This window comes from Podarcis muralis, chromosome W (genome assembly GCF_964188315.1).
Source record: "Podarcis muralis chromosome W, rPodMur119.hap1.1, whole genome shotgun sequence".
In the NCBI taxonomy this organism is placed as follows: Eukaryota; Metazoa; Chordata; class Lepidosauria; order Squamata; family Lacertidae; genus Podarcis; species Podarcis muralis.
In genome coordinates this window covers 21,301,948-21,315,871 of record NC_135674.1, presented here as the reverse complement: position 1 = coordinate 21,315,871, position 13,924 = coordinate 21,301,948, and the positions used below count along the sequence as shown (strand labels likewise).

Sequence of the window (13,924 nt, the reverse complement as noted above, 5' to 3'; positions counted from 1 at the left end):
TTGTCCTGCCGGACTTGAGGTTGTATTATGAATCTGCAGCCTTCTGCTGGTTGAAGGATTGGTTTTTGCTGGAGAACACTGATGTCCTGGATCTGGAAGGGTTTGATAATGCTTTTGGTTGGCATGCATATTTGTGGTACGACAAGGTTAAAGTTCATAAACTTTTTAAAAACCATATTGTCAGAAGAGCAATTTTCGCGGTCTGGTCAAAATATAAAGACTTATTGGAGGGCAAGACCCCGAGGTGGCTATCACCGGTAGAGGCCAAGGCTAGAAAAAGACTCAATATGGAGGCCTATTGGCCAAAATATTGGGAAATAATTGAAAAAACTGGAGACAATTGGAGGCTGCAGAGCCAAGACAAGTTAAAAGATAAGGTGCGAGACTGGCTACACTATGCTCAAATTCAAGAGGTGTTTAAAATAGATAAAAAAGTTGGTTTCCAAGTGGAAAAATCGAAATTAGAGACAGAATTGTTAGAACCAAAAACTAAGACACTATCGAAAATGTATAACTTGCTGCTTAAGTGGAATACACAGGATGAGACAGTCAAATCTGTCATGATAAAATGGGCACAGGATATTGGACACAACATAATGTTTGAAGACTGGGAAAGGTTATGGAACACCGGTATGAAGTTTACGGCATGTAATGCCTTGAAAGAAAACATTATGAAAATGATATACCGGTGGTACATGACCCCAGTTAAGCTAGCTAAGATATACCATCTGTCTGATAATAAATGTTGGAAATGTAAGGAGGCAGAAGGGACATTCTTTCACCTATGGTGGACCTGCCCAAAAGTGAAGGCCTACTGGGAAATGATTCACAATGAGTTAAAAAAGGTATTTAGGTATACCTTCCCTAAGAAACCAGAGGCCTTCCTACTGGGCATGGTGGACCAGAGGGTGTTAAAGAAGGACAGAACTTTGTTTATGTATGCTACCACAGCAGCAAGAATTATTCTCGCAAAGCACTGGAAGACTCAAGATCTACCTACGTTGGAGGAGTGGCAGACGCAGTTGATGGACTATATGCAACTGGCTGAAATGACTGGCAGAATCCGAGATCTGGGAGAGGAAACAATGGAAGAGGACTGGAAAAAATTTAAGGACTATTTGCAAAAACATTATAAGTTGTATGAATGTTAAGAAATATGCACGATTAGGAAATTTTTGCTTTAGCAACTTGATTAGGTAAATTGAAAATTAAGACAAGAAAAAAGAGGTGGTAATATGAAACAACTTTATTATGTTAATTTTAAATGTACAAAGTTTGGGATATGAGATTGTGAATTCGGAAACATAATAACTGAAAGATACAGTAAGTTAAGAAACAAGGTAACAAATTGCTGAAACTTTTATCGCAGAGAACGCAGGGTCGGGAGGATGTGGGGAAGTCCACCTGGAATATTGAAAAAAAAAAAAACTATTGAAAGTTGGACAGAAATAACCTTTTTTTTTGTTCTCTAATATTTTTTTTTGTATTTGTTTCTTGCACTTTCATATTGTTATCCTGTGTTCATGAACCTAAGAAAAGAAACTCAATAAAAAATATTTAAAAAATAAATAAAATAAACCTCTTTCGTTGACCACCAGCATTACGCTTTCCATTTTTAAGTTTGGAATAGAGTAGTTGTTTTGGAAGATGATGATCAGGCATCAGCACAACATGATCAGTCTAACGAAGTTGATGTTGAAGAATCTTTGCTTCAACACTGGTGATCTTTGCTTCATCTAGTACACTGATATTAGTTTGCCTGTCTCCCCAAGTGATGTGTAAAATTTTTCGGAGACACCGTTGATGGAATCTTTCAAGAAGTTGGAGAAAGCCGCAGTTGCAATCGGGAGAAAGCCGCAGTTGCAGAGCTCAGGTGATGCTGGATTTCGGCATTAATGTTGGCCCTTGTGGAAAGATAACTGCCTAGGTAGGAGAAGTGATCGACATTTTCCAATGTTACACCACTGAGTTGGATTTGTGGCGCTGCAGAGGGGTTATTTTGTACTCATTGGTGCAGCACTCTGGTTTTTTGGATGTTGAACGACAGGCCAAGCTTTTCGTAAGCTCCTGTGAAGATATTTAGGATGGCTTGGAGGTCATCCTTCCGAGTGTGCACACAATACGTTGTCATCAGCATACTGAAGCTCTGTGATGGAAGTTACAGTAACCTTACTCTTTGCTTTCAGCCTGCTCAGATTGAAGAGCTTTCTTTCCATCTGTTCGATATATGATTTCTACCCCAGTGGGGAATGTCCCTTCGACAAAGTGTAGGATCATGGCAATGAAAATAATGAATAGAGTTGGGGCAATAACACAACCCTGTTTAACACCTGATCCCACTGTGAATGGTTCACTTTGAGAGCCATTGTTATCCACGATTGTTGCTGTCATATTATCATGGAGGAGCCAAAAGTTTACAAATTCATCTGGGCAGCCAATTTTCAGAAGGACAGTCCACAGGGCATTACGATTTACAGCATCAAAAGCCTTAGTCAGATCAAGAAATGCCATATACAGGGGTTGGTTTTGATCTCTGCATTTTTCCTGAAGTTGTTGAGCTGTTAAAATCATGTCCACTGTCCCCCTAGAAGGCCGCAAACCATTTTGGGATTCAGGAAGGGTCACCTCGGATATTGTTAAGAGACGGTTTGCTAAGATCCTTGCAAGAATTTTGCCGGCCACAGCTAATAGAGAGATGCCTCGATAGTTTCCGCAATCAGTTCTGTCACCTTTTTTAAAGAGATTGATAATTTTGGCATCCCTGAAGTCTGCTGGGATCGCTTCTCTTTCCCGGATTTTTTTGATGAGCTTGTGAAGTTGTTGTGTAAGTTCAATTCCACCCACTTTGAAGATTTCAGCAGGTATCCCATCAGGTCCACTGGCTTTGTTGTTTTTCACTTGGTTAATAGCTGTACACAACTCTCCCAGATTTGGAAATACTGCAAGCTCATCTCTAATTTGTTTTTGTGGGATTTGTGAGAGGACCTCAGCAGCTATGGGGGAGTTGCGGTTAAGGAGATGTTGGTAGTGCCCTTTCCAGCACAGTACAATAGTTTACCGTACTTTTCGGACCATAACACTCAGTCCCCCCCCCCAAAAAAAAAAGATAAAGGGAAATGTGTGTGCGCGTTATGGAGCGAATGCAGGCGGGAGGAGCCGCTCTTGCTGGCTTTTCGGCAGCCTCTCTTCCTCCATCGCTGGGAAGCCGGCAACAGCTCTTGCCTGCTTGCCTGCTCTATGGCTTTTAGGCAGCCTCTCCTCTCCTCCTCCGTCACTGGGAAGCCGGCAACAGCTGAGCGCAGCGTGTCTGCCTGCTTGCCTGCTCTATGGCTTTTCGGCAAGGTGGGAGAAGAGAGGCAGCTCGGAAGCCGGCAACAGCTGAGCGCGTGTAAAAGCCAAGGTCGGAGAAGGAAGACAGCCTCTCTTTCTCAGTGTCTGCCTGCTCTATGGCTCTCCCTTACACACATGTAAGCGGCTCTTACTCTGCTTTCTTTACAATGAGCCGGAAGGAGGGACAAAGAGGGCATCCCCTTCCGTTCATCCCCCAGCACCTCACCGGTAAATTCAAACAAAGCGGCTTACAAGGCTCGTGTCCCTGCGTCTCCTCCTCCTCTTTTTGCTCTCGTTAGAGGCAAGGCAGCTACACAAATGTGAGTTCCCCCTCTCTCTTCCTTCCCTCCCTCCCTCCCTCCCTCCCTCTTCCAACTTCAAACAATATTGGGGGGCAGCCAGGTAAGCCCCACCTCACATACCACAATGGGGGGTGGGGGATGACTCCCTCAAATATTTAATGGGGGGGTGAAGGCACCTAGGCCCATAGGAGTTGGCTGCTTTGCCTAGGACAAATGTGAGCTCTCCCTCCCTCTTCCAACTTCAATAAAATATTGGGGGGGGGCAGGTACAGGTAAGCCCCATCTCACAGACTGCAATGATCTCAAGACAAAGTGCATGCACACTGGTACCTTATATGAATGGCAATGCCCATCAGCATGGGGGGAGGATGACTCCCTCAAATATTAATGGGGGGGGGAGGCACCTAGGCCTATAGGAGTTGGCTGCTTTGCCTAGGAGAAATGTGAGCTCCCCCCCCTCTTCCTTCATCACTGTATTGGAGATACCATACATTACTGACAGTTCCTTCATCATTTTCTTGCAGAAAACCTCCCCCGTTCTGATAAGGATGATAAAGCAGAGAAGACTAACATATAAGATTCCTTTTAAACTAGAGGTAGTAAAATATGCTAAGGAGCATGGAAACAGAGCAGCAGAGAGACATTTTGGGCCACCTCCAAAAGAAAGAATGATAAGAGATTGGAGGAAACAGGAGGATCAGCTGCAAAAAGCAGATAAAAATAAGCACACTTTTCGTGGACATGCTGCAAAGTGGCCACAGTTGGACGTGGCCATGAAAGAATGGATCACACATCACCGGAATAATGGCTTCACAGTCTCCACAAAAATGATAATATATGAAGCCAAACGCATTGCTTTAGAGAAAGGCATTCATGATTTTACTGGCTCACCATCATGGTGCTACAGATTTATGAAGTGATGTGGCCTTGCTATGCGCACGGAAACTAGAATTGCACAAAAAATACCAGAAGAATATGAATCTAAGATTCTGTCTTTTCATAAATTTGTAATTGATGCTAGGAAGAGAAATGGATTTGAAATTGGCCAGATTGGGAATATGGATGAAGTCCCGCTAATCTTTGATGTGCCATCTAATAGGACTGTTGATCTGAAAGGTGCCAAAACTATTGCTGTGAAAACCTCCGGACATGAGAAAACCCATTACACGGTTGTGTTGTCTTGCTGTGCAGACGGCACCAAATTGCCACCCATGTTAATTTTCAAAAGGAAAACATTTCCAAAACAAGTGATTCCACGAGGAATTGTTGTACATGTCCATGAGAAAGGATGGATGGACGAAAATGGAATGAGAGTATGGGTTGAAAAAGTGTGGTCCAAACGTCCTGGAGGGCTTTTGAAAAAACCTGCCTTATTAGTACTGGACCAGTTTAGAGCACATATTAGCGAAACTACAAAAAAAAGTGCTTTAAAGAAGCGAAGACTCATCTAGCTGTAATTCCTGGAGGTCTTACCAGCCAGTTGCAACCTCTCGACGTTTCCATCAACAAGCCATTTAAGGTCTTTATGCGATAAGAGTAGAACAAATGGATGGCTGCTGGTAATCATGATCTGACACCTACTGGACGAATGAAGAGGCCCACTATCACTCAAGTTTGTGAATGGGTGAAAACATCATGGCACTCAGTGAAGGAGGAAATCGTTGCACAGTCATTCAGAAAATGTGGCATTAGCAATGGTTTGGATGCAAAAGAAGATGACATTTTATATGAAGATGGCGAAGAAAGTGATGCCAGTGATTGTGAGCAGCTGAACTTCATAAATTCTGACTCTGGCACTGATGAGTTCTTGGGGTTCACAGAAGACTAGAAGAGTACTCGAACCTAAAATTCTCTCTTCATTTGTTAATGACAGTGATGATGGTTCTTAATGCCACTGTGGACTGCTGTTCACTTTACATGGTTGTAATATGATTCTGATATACCGGTTGTTTATTAAATAGTTTAGTACAACATTTGATTCAGAATATTTTTTTTCTTGTTTTCCTCCTCTAAAAACTACGTGCGTGTTATGGTCAGGTGCGTGTTATTTATCTTTTAGAAGTGTGGTACCATCTGCTGAGCATAGGGGGCATATGCCATGATTTATTGGTCCATAAATGGTCTTTGTGACCTTAAAGAAACTCTGTGCATCATGAGTGTCAGCTAAGTACTGGATATCTTGAGCTTTTTTTTTATCCACCAGGTGTTTTTTAGTTCTCTGGTTCTTAGCATTGGCATAGGTTTTTTTCTTAGTGGCCCAGTTTCTATCTCTTTGCTAGATCTGAAATGTCTTCCCTTTCTTGTCAATCATGCGTTCAATCTCAATGTCATTCTCATCAAACCAGTCCTGGTGTTTCTTGGTTTGGTATCCAATAGTTTGTTCACAGGCTGCAATAATGGATATTTTTAGTTTGGTCCAGTGTTACTCGATGTTATCAGGGAATTCTGAAAGTAGATGGTCCTTAAGAATCGTTTGGAAGCAACCCATCTTAATGGGATCTTGAAGGGCTTGAGTGTTCATTTTGTGCCTTGGTTTCCTTCCTTGAAGCCTGCGTTGAGGTATAATCTTGATAGCCATCGTGGAGTGTATTAGTCGGTGATCTGTCCAGCAGTCGTCGGCGCTCATCATAGTTCTGGTAAGGAGCACATCATGTTGATCTTTAGCACGGACAATAACATAGTCTAAGAGGTGCCAGTGGTTTGACCGAGGATGCCTCCATGAAGTTAAAAAAAAAAAATCTGTCGAAAGAGTGTGTTGGTAATAACAAGGTTGTGCGCTGCACATATCGTCAAAAGTAAGATTCCGTTCTGGTTGCTGTTGCCAACTCCTTCTTTCCCAATAGTCCCAGGGCACAGATCGAAATCTCGCCCAACTCCTGCGTTAAAATCACCCTGGAGGATAAATTTATCTTCCTTAGGCGTCTCTGATAGGATGGTATCCAGCTGAGAGTAAAAACTTTCTTTAATGTCTTCATCGGCATCCAGTGTTGGTGCATAAGTGCTTATAATAGTAGCCTGTTGTTTTTTTGTGAGCTTTATTCGAAGGGTTGAGAGTCGCTCATTAATGCCAGTAGGGACTTCTGACAGGAGCTTCACAACGTCATTTTTCATAGTGAAGCCTACCCTATGTATTCAATGTTCTTGCTCAGATAGACCTTTCCAGAAGAATGTGTTGCCTCCTTTTTCTTCCTTCAGTTGTCCCTCGCCTGCTCTTCAAGAGTCTTGAAGCGCTCCAATATTGATCTTAAAACGTCACAGCTTTCTTGCAATGATGGCAGTTCTGCATTTAGGACGTTCGCTGTCTGTGTTATCTGACAAAGTCCATATATTCCATGTTCCAAAGTTCAATTGTATTTTACAACCCCTGGGTGGTGACCCCACTGGGCACGGTAATCCAGTCAGGGGAAAAGGGAGGCAGACCATGTTTAGGGCACCTTTTCTAGCCCCTCCCCCTTTTCGGGGTGAGCAGAGTGGATCCTAAAAAGGGCTGCTCAGTCATGGATACAGCTGCCAAGCTGCTCAACTGCCTCGTTCCTTGAGTCAGAACGACTGAATCTGTATCCACCGCCCATGTGCCAGTTCATGACCAGAGGCTTCCAGATTTCACAATCCTGCCCCTGTAACCTTTTGCCGATCGCCATGGGACTTTTGGGGCTTGGATTGGGTTTTTGGAAGACGCCTGTGTGTGAATTTGTTTTATGTGTGTAGATCAGTAAAGCTGTGATGAGAAGTTTCCTCATACAACAGAATTCGATTAAGAAAAAGATGCAAGATGAGAAAAAAAGAAAAAATTCTATCTCAAGTAAAACACAAAGAAAAGAGTTTAAGATCAAGGCCAAAACGCCAACAAATACAAAAAGAAATTAAAGCTTTGCAGATTCAATTTTCTCAAATTATAAATCAAGAAACAGAATGGAAAATAAAATTAATGAAACAAAGAAATTTTGAATCTGCAAATAAGTGTGGAAAATTGTTTGCCTGGCAATTAAAAAAGAGACAGAAACAAAATACTATCACAAACATTGTATCGGATGGAAAATCTGTGGAAAACCCTGCAGACATAGGGAAATGTTTTCAGAAATATTTCAAACTGGATAAAAAAGGTAAAGAAGATACGGATAAAATTGAGCAATTTCTTAAGGTAAATGAACTGCAGAAAATTCCCGGATATAAAAGATCCTTACTCAATGACATGATTACAAGACAGGAAGTTGAGACAGCTATAAATCAGGTGCAATTAGGCAAAGCCCCAGGACCAGATGGTTTATCTGCCAAATATTATAAAACTTTGAAAGATTGGCTAATTCAACCGTTGGCAGATGTATGTAATAAGATTTTAAGAGGGGAGAAAGCACCTGAAACCTGGAAAGATGCATACATAACTCTGATACCGAAACCAGAACAAGATAAATTGGATGTTAAGAACAATAGACCAATCTCATTACTTAATGTGGATTATAAAATATTTGCAAATATTTTGGCCAATAGATTGAAAAAGGTCTTAATAGAATATATACATAAAGACCAGGCAGGATTTCTGCCTGGGAGACATATGCAAGATAATATTAGGAATATAATTGACATATTAGAAAAATTAAAGGCTAAAAGAAAACTGTAAACCATTATTAATGTTTATTGACGCGGAGAAGGCCTTTGACAATATTTCTTGGCTTTTTATGGAAAAAAATTTAGAAAAAATTGAGGTTGGTCAAAAATTCTTAAATAGTATTAAGGCGATCTATGCTGAACAAAAAGCTAAAATTATTGTCAATAATGTGGTATCAGAGGAAATTAGAATCGAGAAGGCAGGTGCCCACTTTCCCCTCTATTATTTATTTTGGTTCTGGAGTTATTGCTAAATATGATGAGGAAAGAAGAGGAAGTTAAGGGCATTGTAGTAGGATCTAACCAGTATAAATTAAAAGCCTTTGTGGATGATTTGGCTTTAACTCTACAGGATCCAGAAACCAGTGCATTAAAAGCATTGGAGATGATTCAGGAGTTTGGGCAACTGGCAGGATTTAAATTAAACAAGAGCAAAACCAAAGTTTTGGATAAAAACTTAGATAATGATGAAAGGAAAAGCCTTATTGAAAAGACAGGCCTGGTCTTTTCGAAAAAGGTTAAATATTTGGGTGTGAATTTAACGGCGAAAAATTTAAATCTATATAAGGATAATTATGGAAAAGTGTGGAATGAAATAAAAAGAGATCTAGAGATATGGTCAAATTTAAAATTTTCACTTATGGGCCGAATATCGGTGGTAAAGATGAATGTATTGCCAAAAATGCTGTTTTTATTTCAAACCTTACCTATTATTGACAATGTTAAATGTTTTAAAGAATGGCAGAAGGCGCTCTCCAAATTTATATGGCAGGGGGGGAAACCTAGAATCAAATATAAACTACTTATGGATGTAAAAGAAAGAGGGGGTTTTCCCCTGCCTGATTTGAAGATATACTTTGAAGCTGCGGCCTTCTACTGGATTAAAGATTGGATTAAATTAGATAATGAAGATATTTTGGACCTGGAGGGATTGGACAATCAATTTGGTTGGCATGCATATCTATGGTACGATAAGATAAAGGCCCATAGTGGTTTTAAGAATCATATAATTAGAAAAGCGCTATACAATGTATGGAGTAAGTATAAGGATCTCTTGGTACGAAAAACACCCAAATGGATTTCACCAATGGAAGAACAGGCCCCAAAAAAGCTAAATATGAAAAATAAATGGTTGAGATATTCAGATTTATTGTTAGAGGACAATGAAGGAGTTAAATTAAAACCGTTTGAACAAATTAAAGATAAAGTGAATTGGCTTCAATACTATCAAATTAATGAACTATTCAAGATTGATAAGAGAAATGGTTTTGAAACAGAAAAAACCAAATTAGAAACGGAGTTGTTAGACCCTAATGTTAAGAATATGTCTAAAATGTATAATTTGTTGTTGGAGTGGCATACAAAGGATGAACAAGTTGAATCGGTTATGATTGACTGGGCACAAGATGTGGGGCACAATATAATGATGGAGGATTGGGAGAAGTTATGGAAGAAAGGGGTTAAGTTTACTGCATGTATGATGTTAAAGGAAAATATTATGAAAATGATGTATAGGTGGTACTTAACCCCTGTTAAATTAGCTAAGATTTATCATAACTGTGATAATTTATGTTGGAAATGTAAAGAAAAGGAAGGTACCTGTCAGAGAACTGACATCGGAGCAAAATAGAGAGGCGAGGCTCTCCAATGATGCCAGAGAGGGAACCAGTACAGGAGGAGAGAGGGCTCCCGCGGGGGAAGAAAAATCAGGTGACACCAGGAAGAAAGGAGGGTTGGAGAGCACTTCGGAGGGGAGGCTCCGAGACTCTTCAAGTGAGGTCAGTGAGGAGAGTGGAGGACCACCGATAGGCACGCCCACTCTGCGCAGAAGGCTGCCGCGCAGAGAGGCGAGAAGGAGGCTGTCCGTTAAGGAATTTTTATGTTGGAAGAAGTTTAGGAAACGCCCACTGACGGATTCTGCCAGCGACTGAAGCAGTCGTGCCCAAGGGGGACTGCTCAGCCGGGGAAAACGCAACTGCCTCACGCAGTTTGGAGCAGGTGGAGGTTTACACACAAGCAACCCCAATTCCCACGATAGTACCTTTTATCACATGTGGTGGACCTGTCCCAAGGTGAAGGACTTCTGGGGAAAGATTTATAATGAATTTTAAAAAATGATGAAATATACATTTATAAAAATACCAGAGGCCTTTCTACTTGGAATAATAGGTTTTGAAATACCCAAGAAAGATGTAAAGTTTTTTTTGTATGCCACAACTGCTGCCCGAATTTCAATAGCCAAGAAATGGAAAACACAAGAATTACCAACTGTGGAAGAATGGCAGATGAATATGATGGACTATATGGAGTTGGCTGACCTTACTGGAAGAATCCGCGACCAGAAAGAAGAGGAATACCAAGAAGAGTGGAAGAAATTTAAAGTCTATTTGAATAAATATTGTAATATTAAAAATTAGAACTTGCTTTAAAGGACTAAATAGGCCTAGGATTAAATTAGGAGTTAATTAAATAAATGAGATCTAGAACTTTAAGAAAAGTTAAGAAATTGGACTTTAATTGGAATACTGTGTTTTAATAATGATATTAGAAAACTGCTACATTCAAATACAAGGAAATTCAGATGGGAGGGCCCAGAGGAAGTCCAAAATATGTTTATAAGGCTAGATGTTTAAACTACTACTAAGTAATTTGTGTTATGTTGTTAGGTGTTTGTTGTTATGTTTTTATTTTTTTATTTTTGCTTAGGTTTGTGATTCAGTTTCTTTTTTCTTTGTTGTAGTATGTGCTATATTTGTAAAAAACCTAATAAAAATTATTTTTTTAAAAAGGGAACACCAGTAGGTTGCTGTTAGATGAGCGCCACGCTCTTTGGGGGGGGGTGTAGTGGAAGATAATTCCCACAGATAAGAAAGGTCACAGACTGTTTAGTGCTTTAAAGGTTAGCACCAAAACCTTGAACCTGATTCGATACTCCACCTGGAGCCAATCCAGCTGATGAACAACCAACTGAATGTGGGCTCTCCACAAAGTCCAAGTAAGAACTCATGCATCTGCATTTTAGACCATTTGGAGTTTCTGGAGCAGTCTCAAGGGAAGCCCTGCATATCTATCTATCTATCTATCTATCTATCTATCTATCTATCTATCTATCTATCTATCTATCTATCGCATTTATACCCTGCCCTCTCCAGCTCAGGTGTAGAGTCCAGTCTGCAGGTGACTGCTGCATGGATCACCATGGCTAGGTTGGAAAGGGACAGGTATGGTACCGATCGCCTAACCTGGCATAGATTAAAAAATGCCCGTTTGGCTACATTTGTGACCAGTGCCTCCATAGAGACAGAAGCGTCCAGGATCACACCAGGACTCCTCATGGCGGCTACAGGTGACTATTGCGCCCCATCAAGAGCTGGGAGCTGGCAAACCAAACCGAAATCATTCTGGCCCAGCCATTGGACCCCCCATCTTTAATGGAAAGAGATTCAGCCGACGTCCGTTTCCTCCATCCCAGCACACCCACCTAAAAATTGCCCAATATATTCAGGGTAGCATCTGGCCAGGGCCACGTAGCAGTAGATCCATAATGTTTGTGGTCAGATCTGTGGTTATGTACAAAATATTTGAATAAAGGGTGAATTTGGGGTTCCCCAATGCAATTTCCTTAAGAATGGAATAGGGTTTCCCCAATTCCATTCTTAAGGAAATCAGCCCTGAGTGCTCACTGGAAGGACAGATCGAGAAGCTGAGGCTCTAATACTTTGGCTACCTCATGAGAAGACTCCCTGGAAAAGACCCTGATGTTGGGAAAGACTGAGGGCACAAGGAGAAGGGGACGACAGAGGATGAGATGGTTGGATGGTGTTCTTGAAGCTACCAGCATGAATTTGATCAAACTGCGGGAGGCAGTGGAAGACAGGAGTGCCTGCCGTGCTCTGGTCCATGGGGTCAGGAAGAGTCGGACACGACTAAACGACTAAACAACAACAGCAATGCAAAAACTCTGAGGATCCATGAGGATCCGTGCTTCGGAACCACGTTTTTGTGCCATGGAGTTTCCAGGAAGCCGTGGATCCTAGATTTTTGTGGTGCAGGCTGTGACCCTGGCTATGATATGTGATTTGACAGTGAGCTTGGGATGGCCCAATGCAAAAAGTGTGAGGATCCATGTTTTTTAACCATGTTTTTGAGCCACTGTGGCCCCATGAAACAGTGGTTGAATGGTTTTTTTTATGCTGCCTACAGAGTAAGACGTGGTCTACAGTATCATGGTGGTTTTAGTTACAGTGGTACCTCGGGTTAAGTACTTAATTCGTTCCGGAGGTCCGTTCTTAACCTGAAACTATTCCTAACCTGAAGCACTACTTTAGCTAATGGGGCTTCCTGCTGTCACCGCGCCGCCAGAGCCCAATTTCTGTTCTTCTCCTGAAGCAAAGTTCTTAACCTGAAGCACTATTTCTGGGTTAGCGGAGTGTGTAACCTGAAGCATATGTAACCTGAAGCGTATGTAATCCGAGGTACCACTGTAATTTCAATGAAAAAATCATATAAATTCATGAGGATCCGTTTAAAATCAGTTGGATCCGCCTTTTACCCTTTTCATAATAATAATAATAATAATAATAATAATAATAATAATAATGGAAGTTGGCTAGAGTTATTATAGTATTATTATTATTATTATTATTATTATTATTATTATTATTATTATCATCATCATCATCATCATCAGAGAATTTGGCTACAGTGGTAATAATATAATTATTATTATTATCATTAGGGAAGTTGGCAAGAGTTATAATAGTGTTATTATTAATAATAATATGGACGTTGGCTAGAGTTATAATAGAATAGTAACAATAATAATAATAATAATGAATTAGTAGTAGGAGTATTCGGGGTGTGGCGACTCCGAGCTCCAGGCCCTCCAGTCCTTCCCCAGCGCCACATTCCCCTCAGGAACCAGAGTTGCTCTGAGCAAGTGCAGAGTGCTTTCCGCCTCTTGGGGCTTCCGAGGCGCTGGGGTTGCTCCGGGGACCCCCCAGGGACCAGAGTGCCTCTGAGCAAGTGCAGAGCGCTTCCCGCTTCTCGGGAAGCCGAACCCTCCCTTCTATTTTTCTTTTCCCGGCTAGGCCGCAAAAGCCCCGGCCTCGCGTGATCCACTCACCCGACGACAGGCGGCCGCGCTGGGGGAAGAATCGGCGGGGGAGACGCTGCGGCGCGAGCGACCTCTCCCTCGGCGTCGCTGGAGGGTCAGGTGACTTCAAGCAAACGGCAGCGTGACGAAGCCACGTAAAGGAAGGGCAGGGGCAAGTGCTGCGAGCGGACGTCGCGGAGTCGCGAAGCGGCCATGTTTGGGAAGGGCATGGAGAAAAGGAGCTCTTTGAATGCCAAGACTGATGTACAGAGAATGGAGCCCAGGGGTCATCTAGTCCAACCACATGCCAGGCACCAATCCCAGCTCTAGAATGCCGGAATGATTGACAGGGAGAGAAGCACAGGGTCATCTGGGAAGAATACTGCGCGGGGCAATGCAACCATAGGTGGCAAAAGAGTAGCAGCTCATTACAGTTTCCCATATGGTCTAGCAGTTAGGATTCTTGGTTTTCACCCAGGTGCCCTGGGTTCAACTCCCCGTATGGGAAACTGGCTTTTTTTAAAAAAAAAAAATTCCTTTTCTGAAATAAAACAATTAAAAGCAGTGGAAGATGAATAACAATTAATTAGAG

The 13,924-nt window shown here is 41.6% G+C and overlaps 1 protein-coding gene across 1 annotated transcript in view; it reads right to left on the bottom strand.

The window, feature by feature from the left end:
- LOC144326264 (ras-related GTP-binding protein A-like) overlaps window positions 1–13,471 on the bottom strand; it is a 76,392-nt gene extending 62,921 nt beyond the window's left edge. The window contains 1 exon segment of the mRNA XM_077922816.1: window positions 13,363–13,471. The gene's annotated coding sequence lies outside the window, so the exon portion shown is untranslated.
- Between the last annotated feature and the right edge of the window lie 453 nt (window positions 13,472–13,924).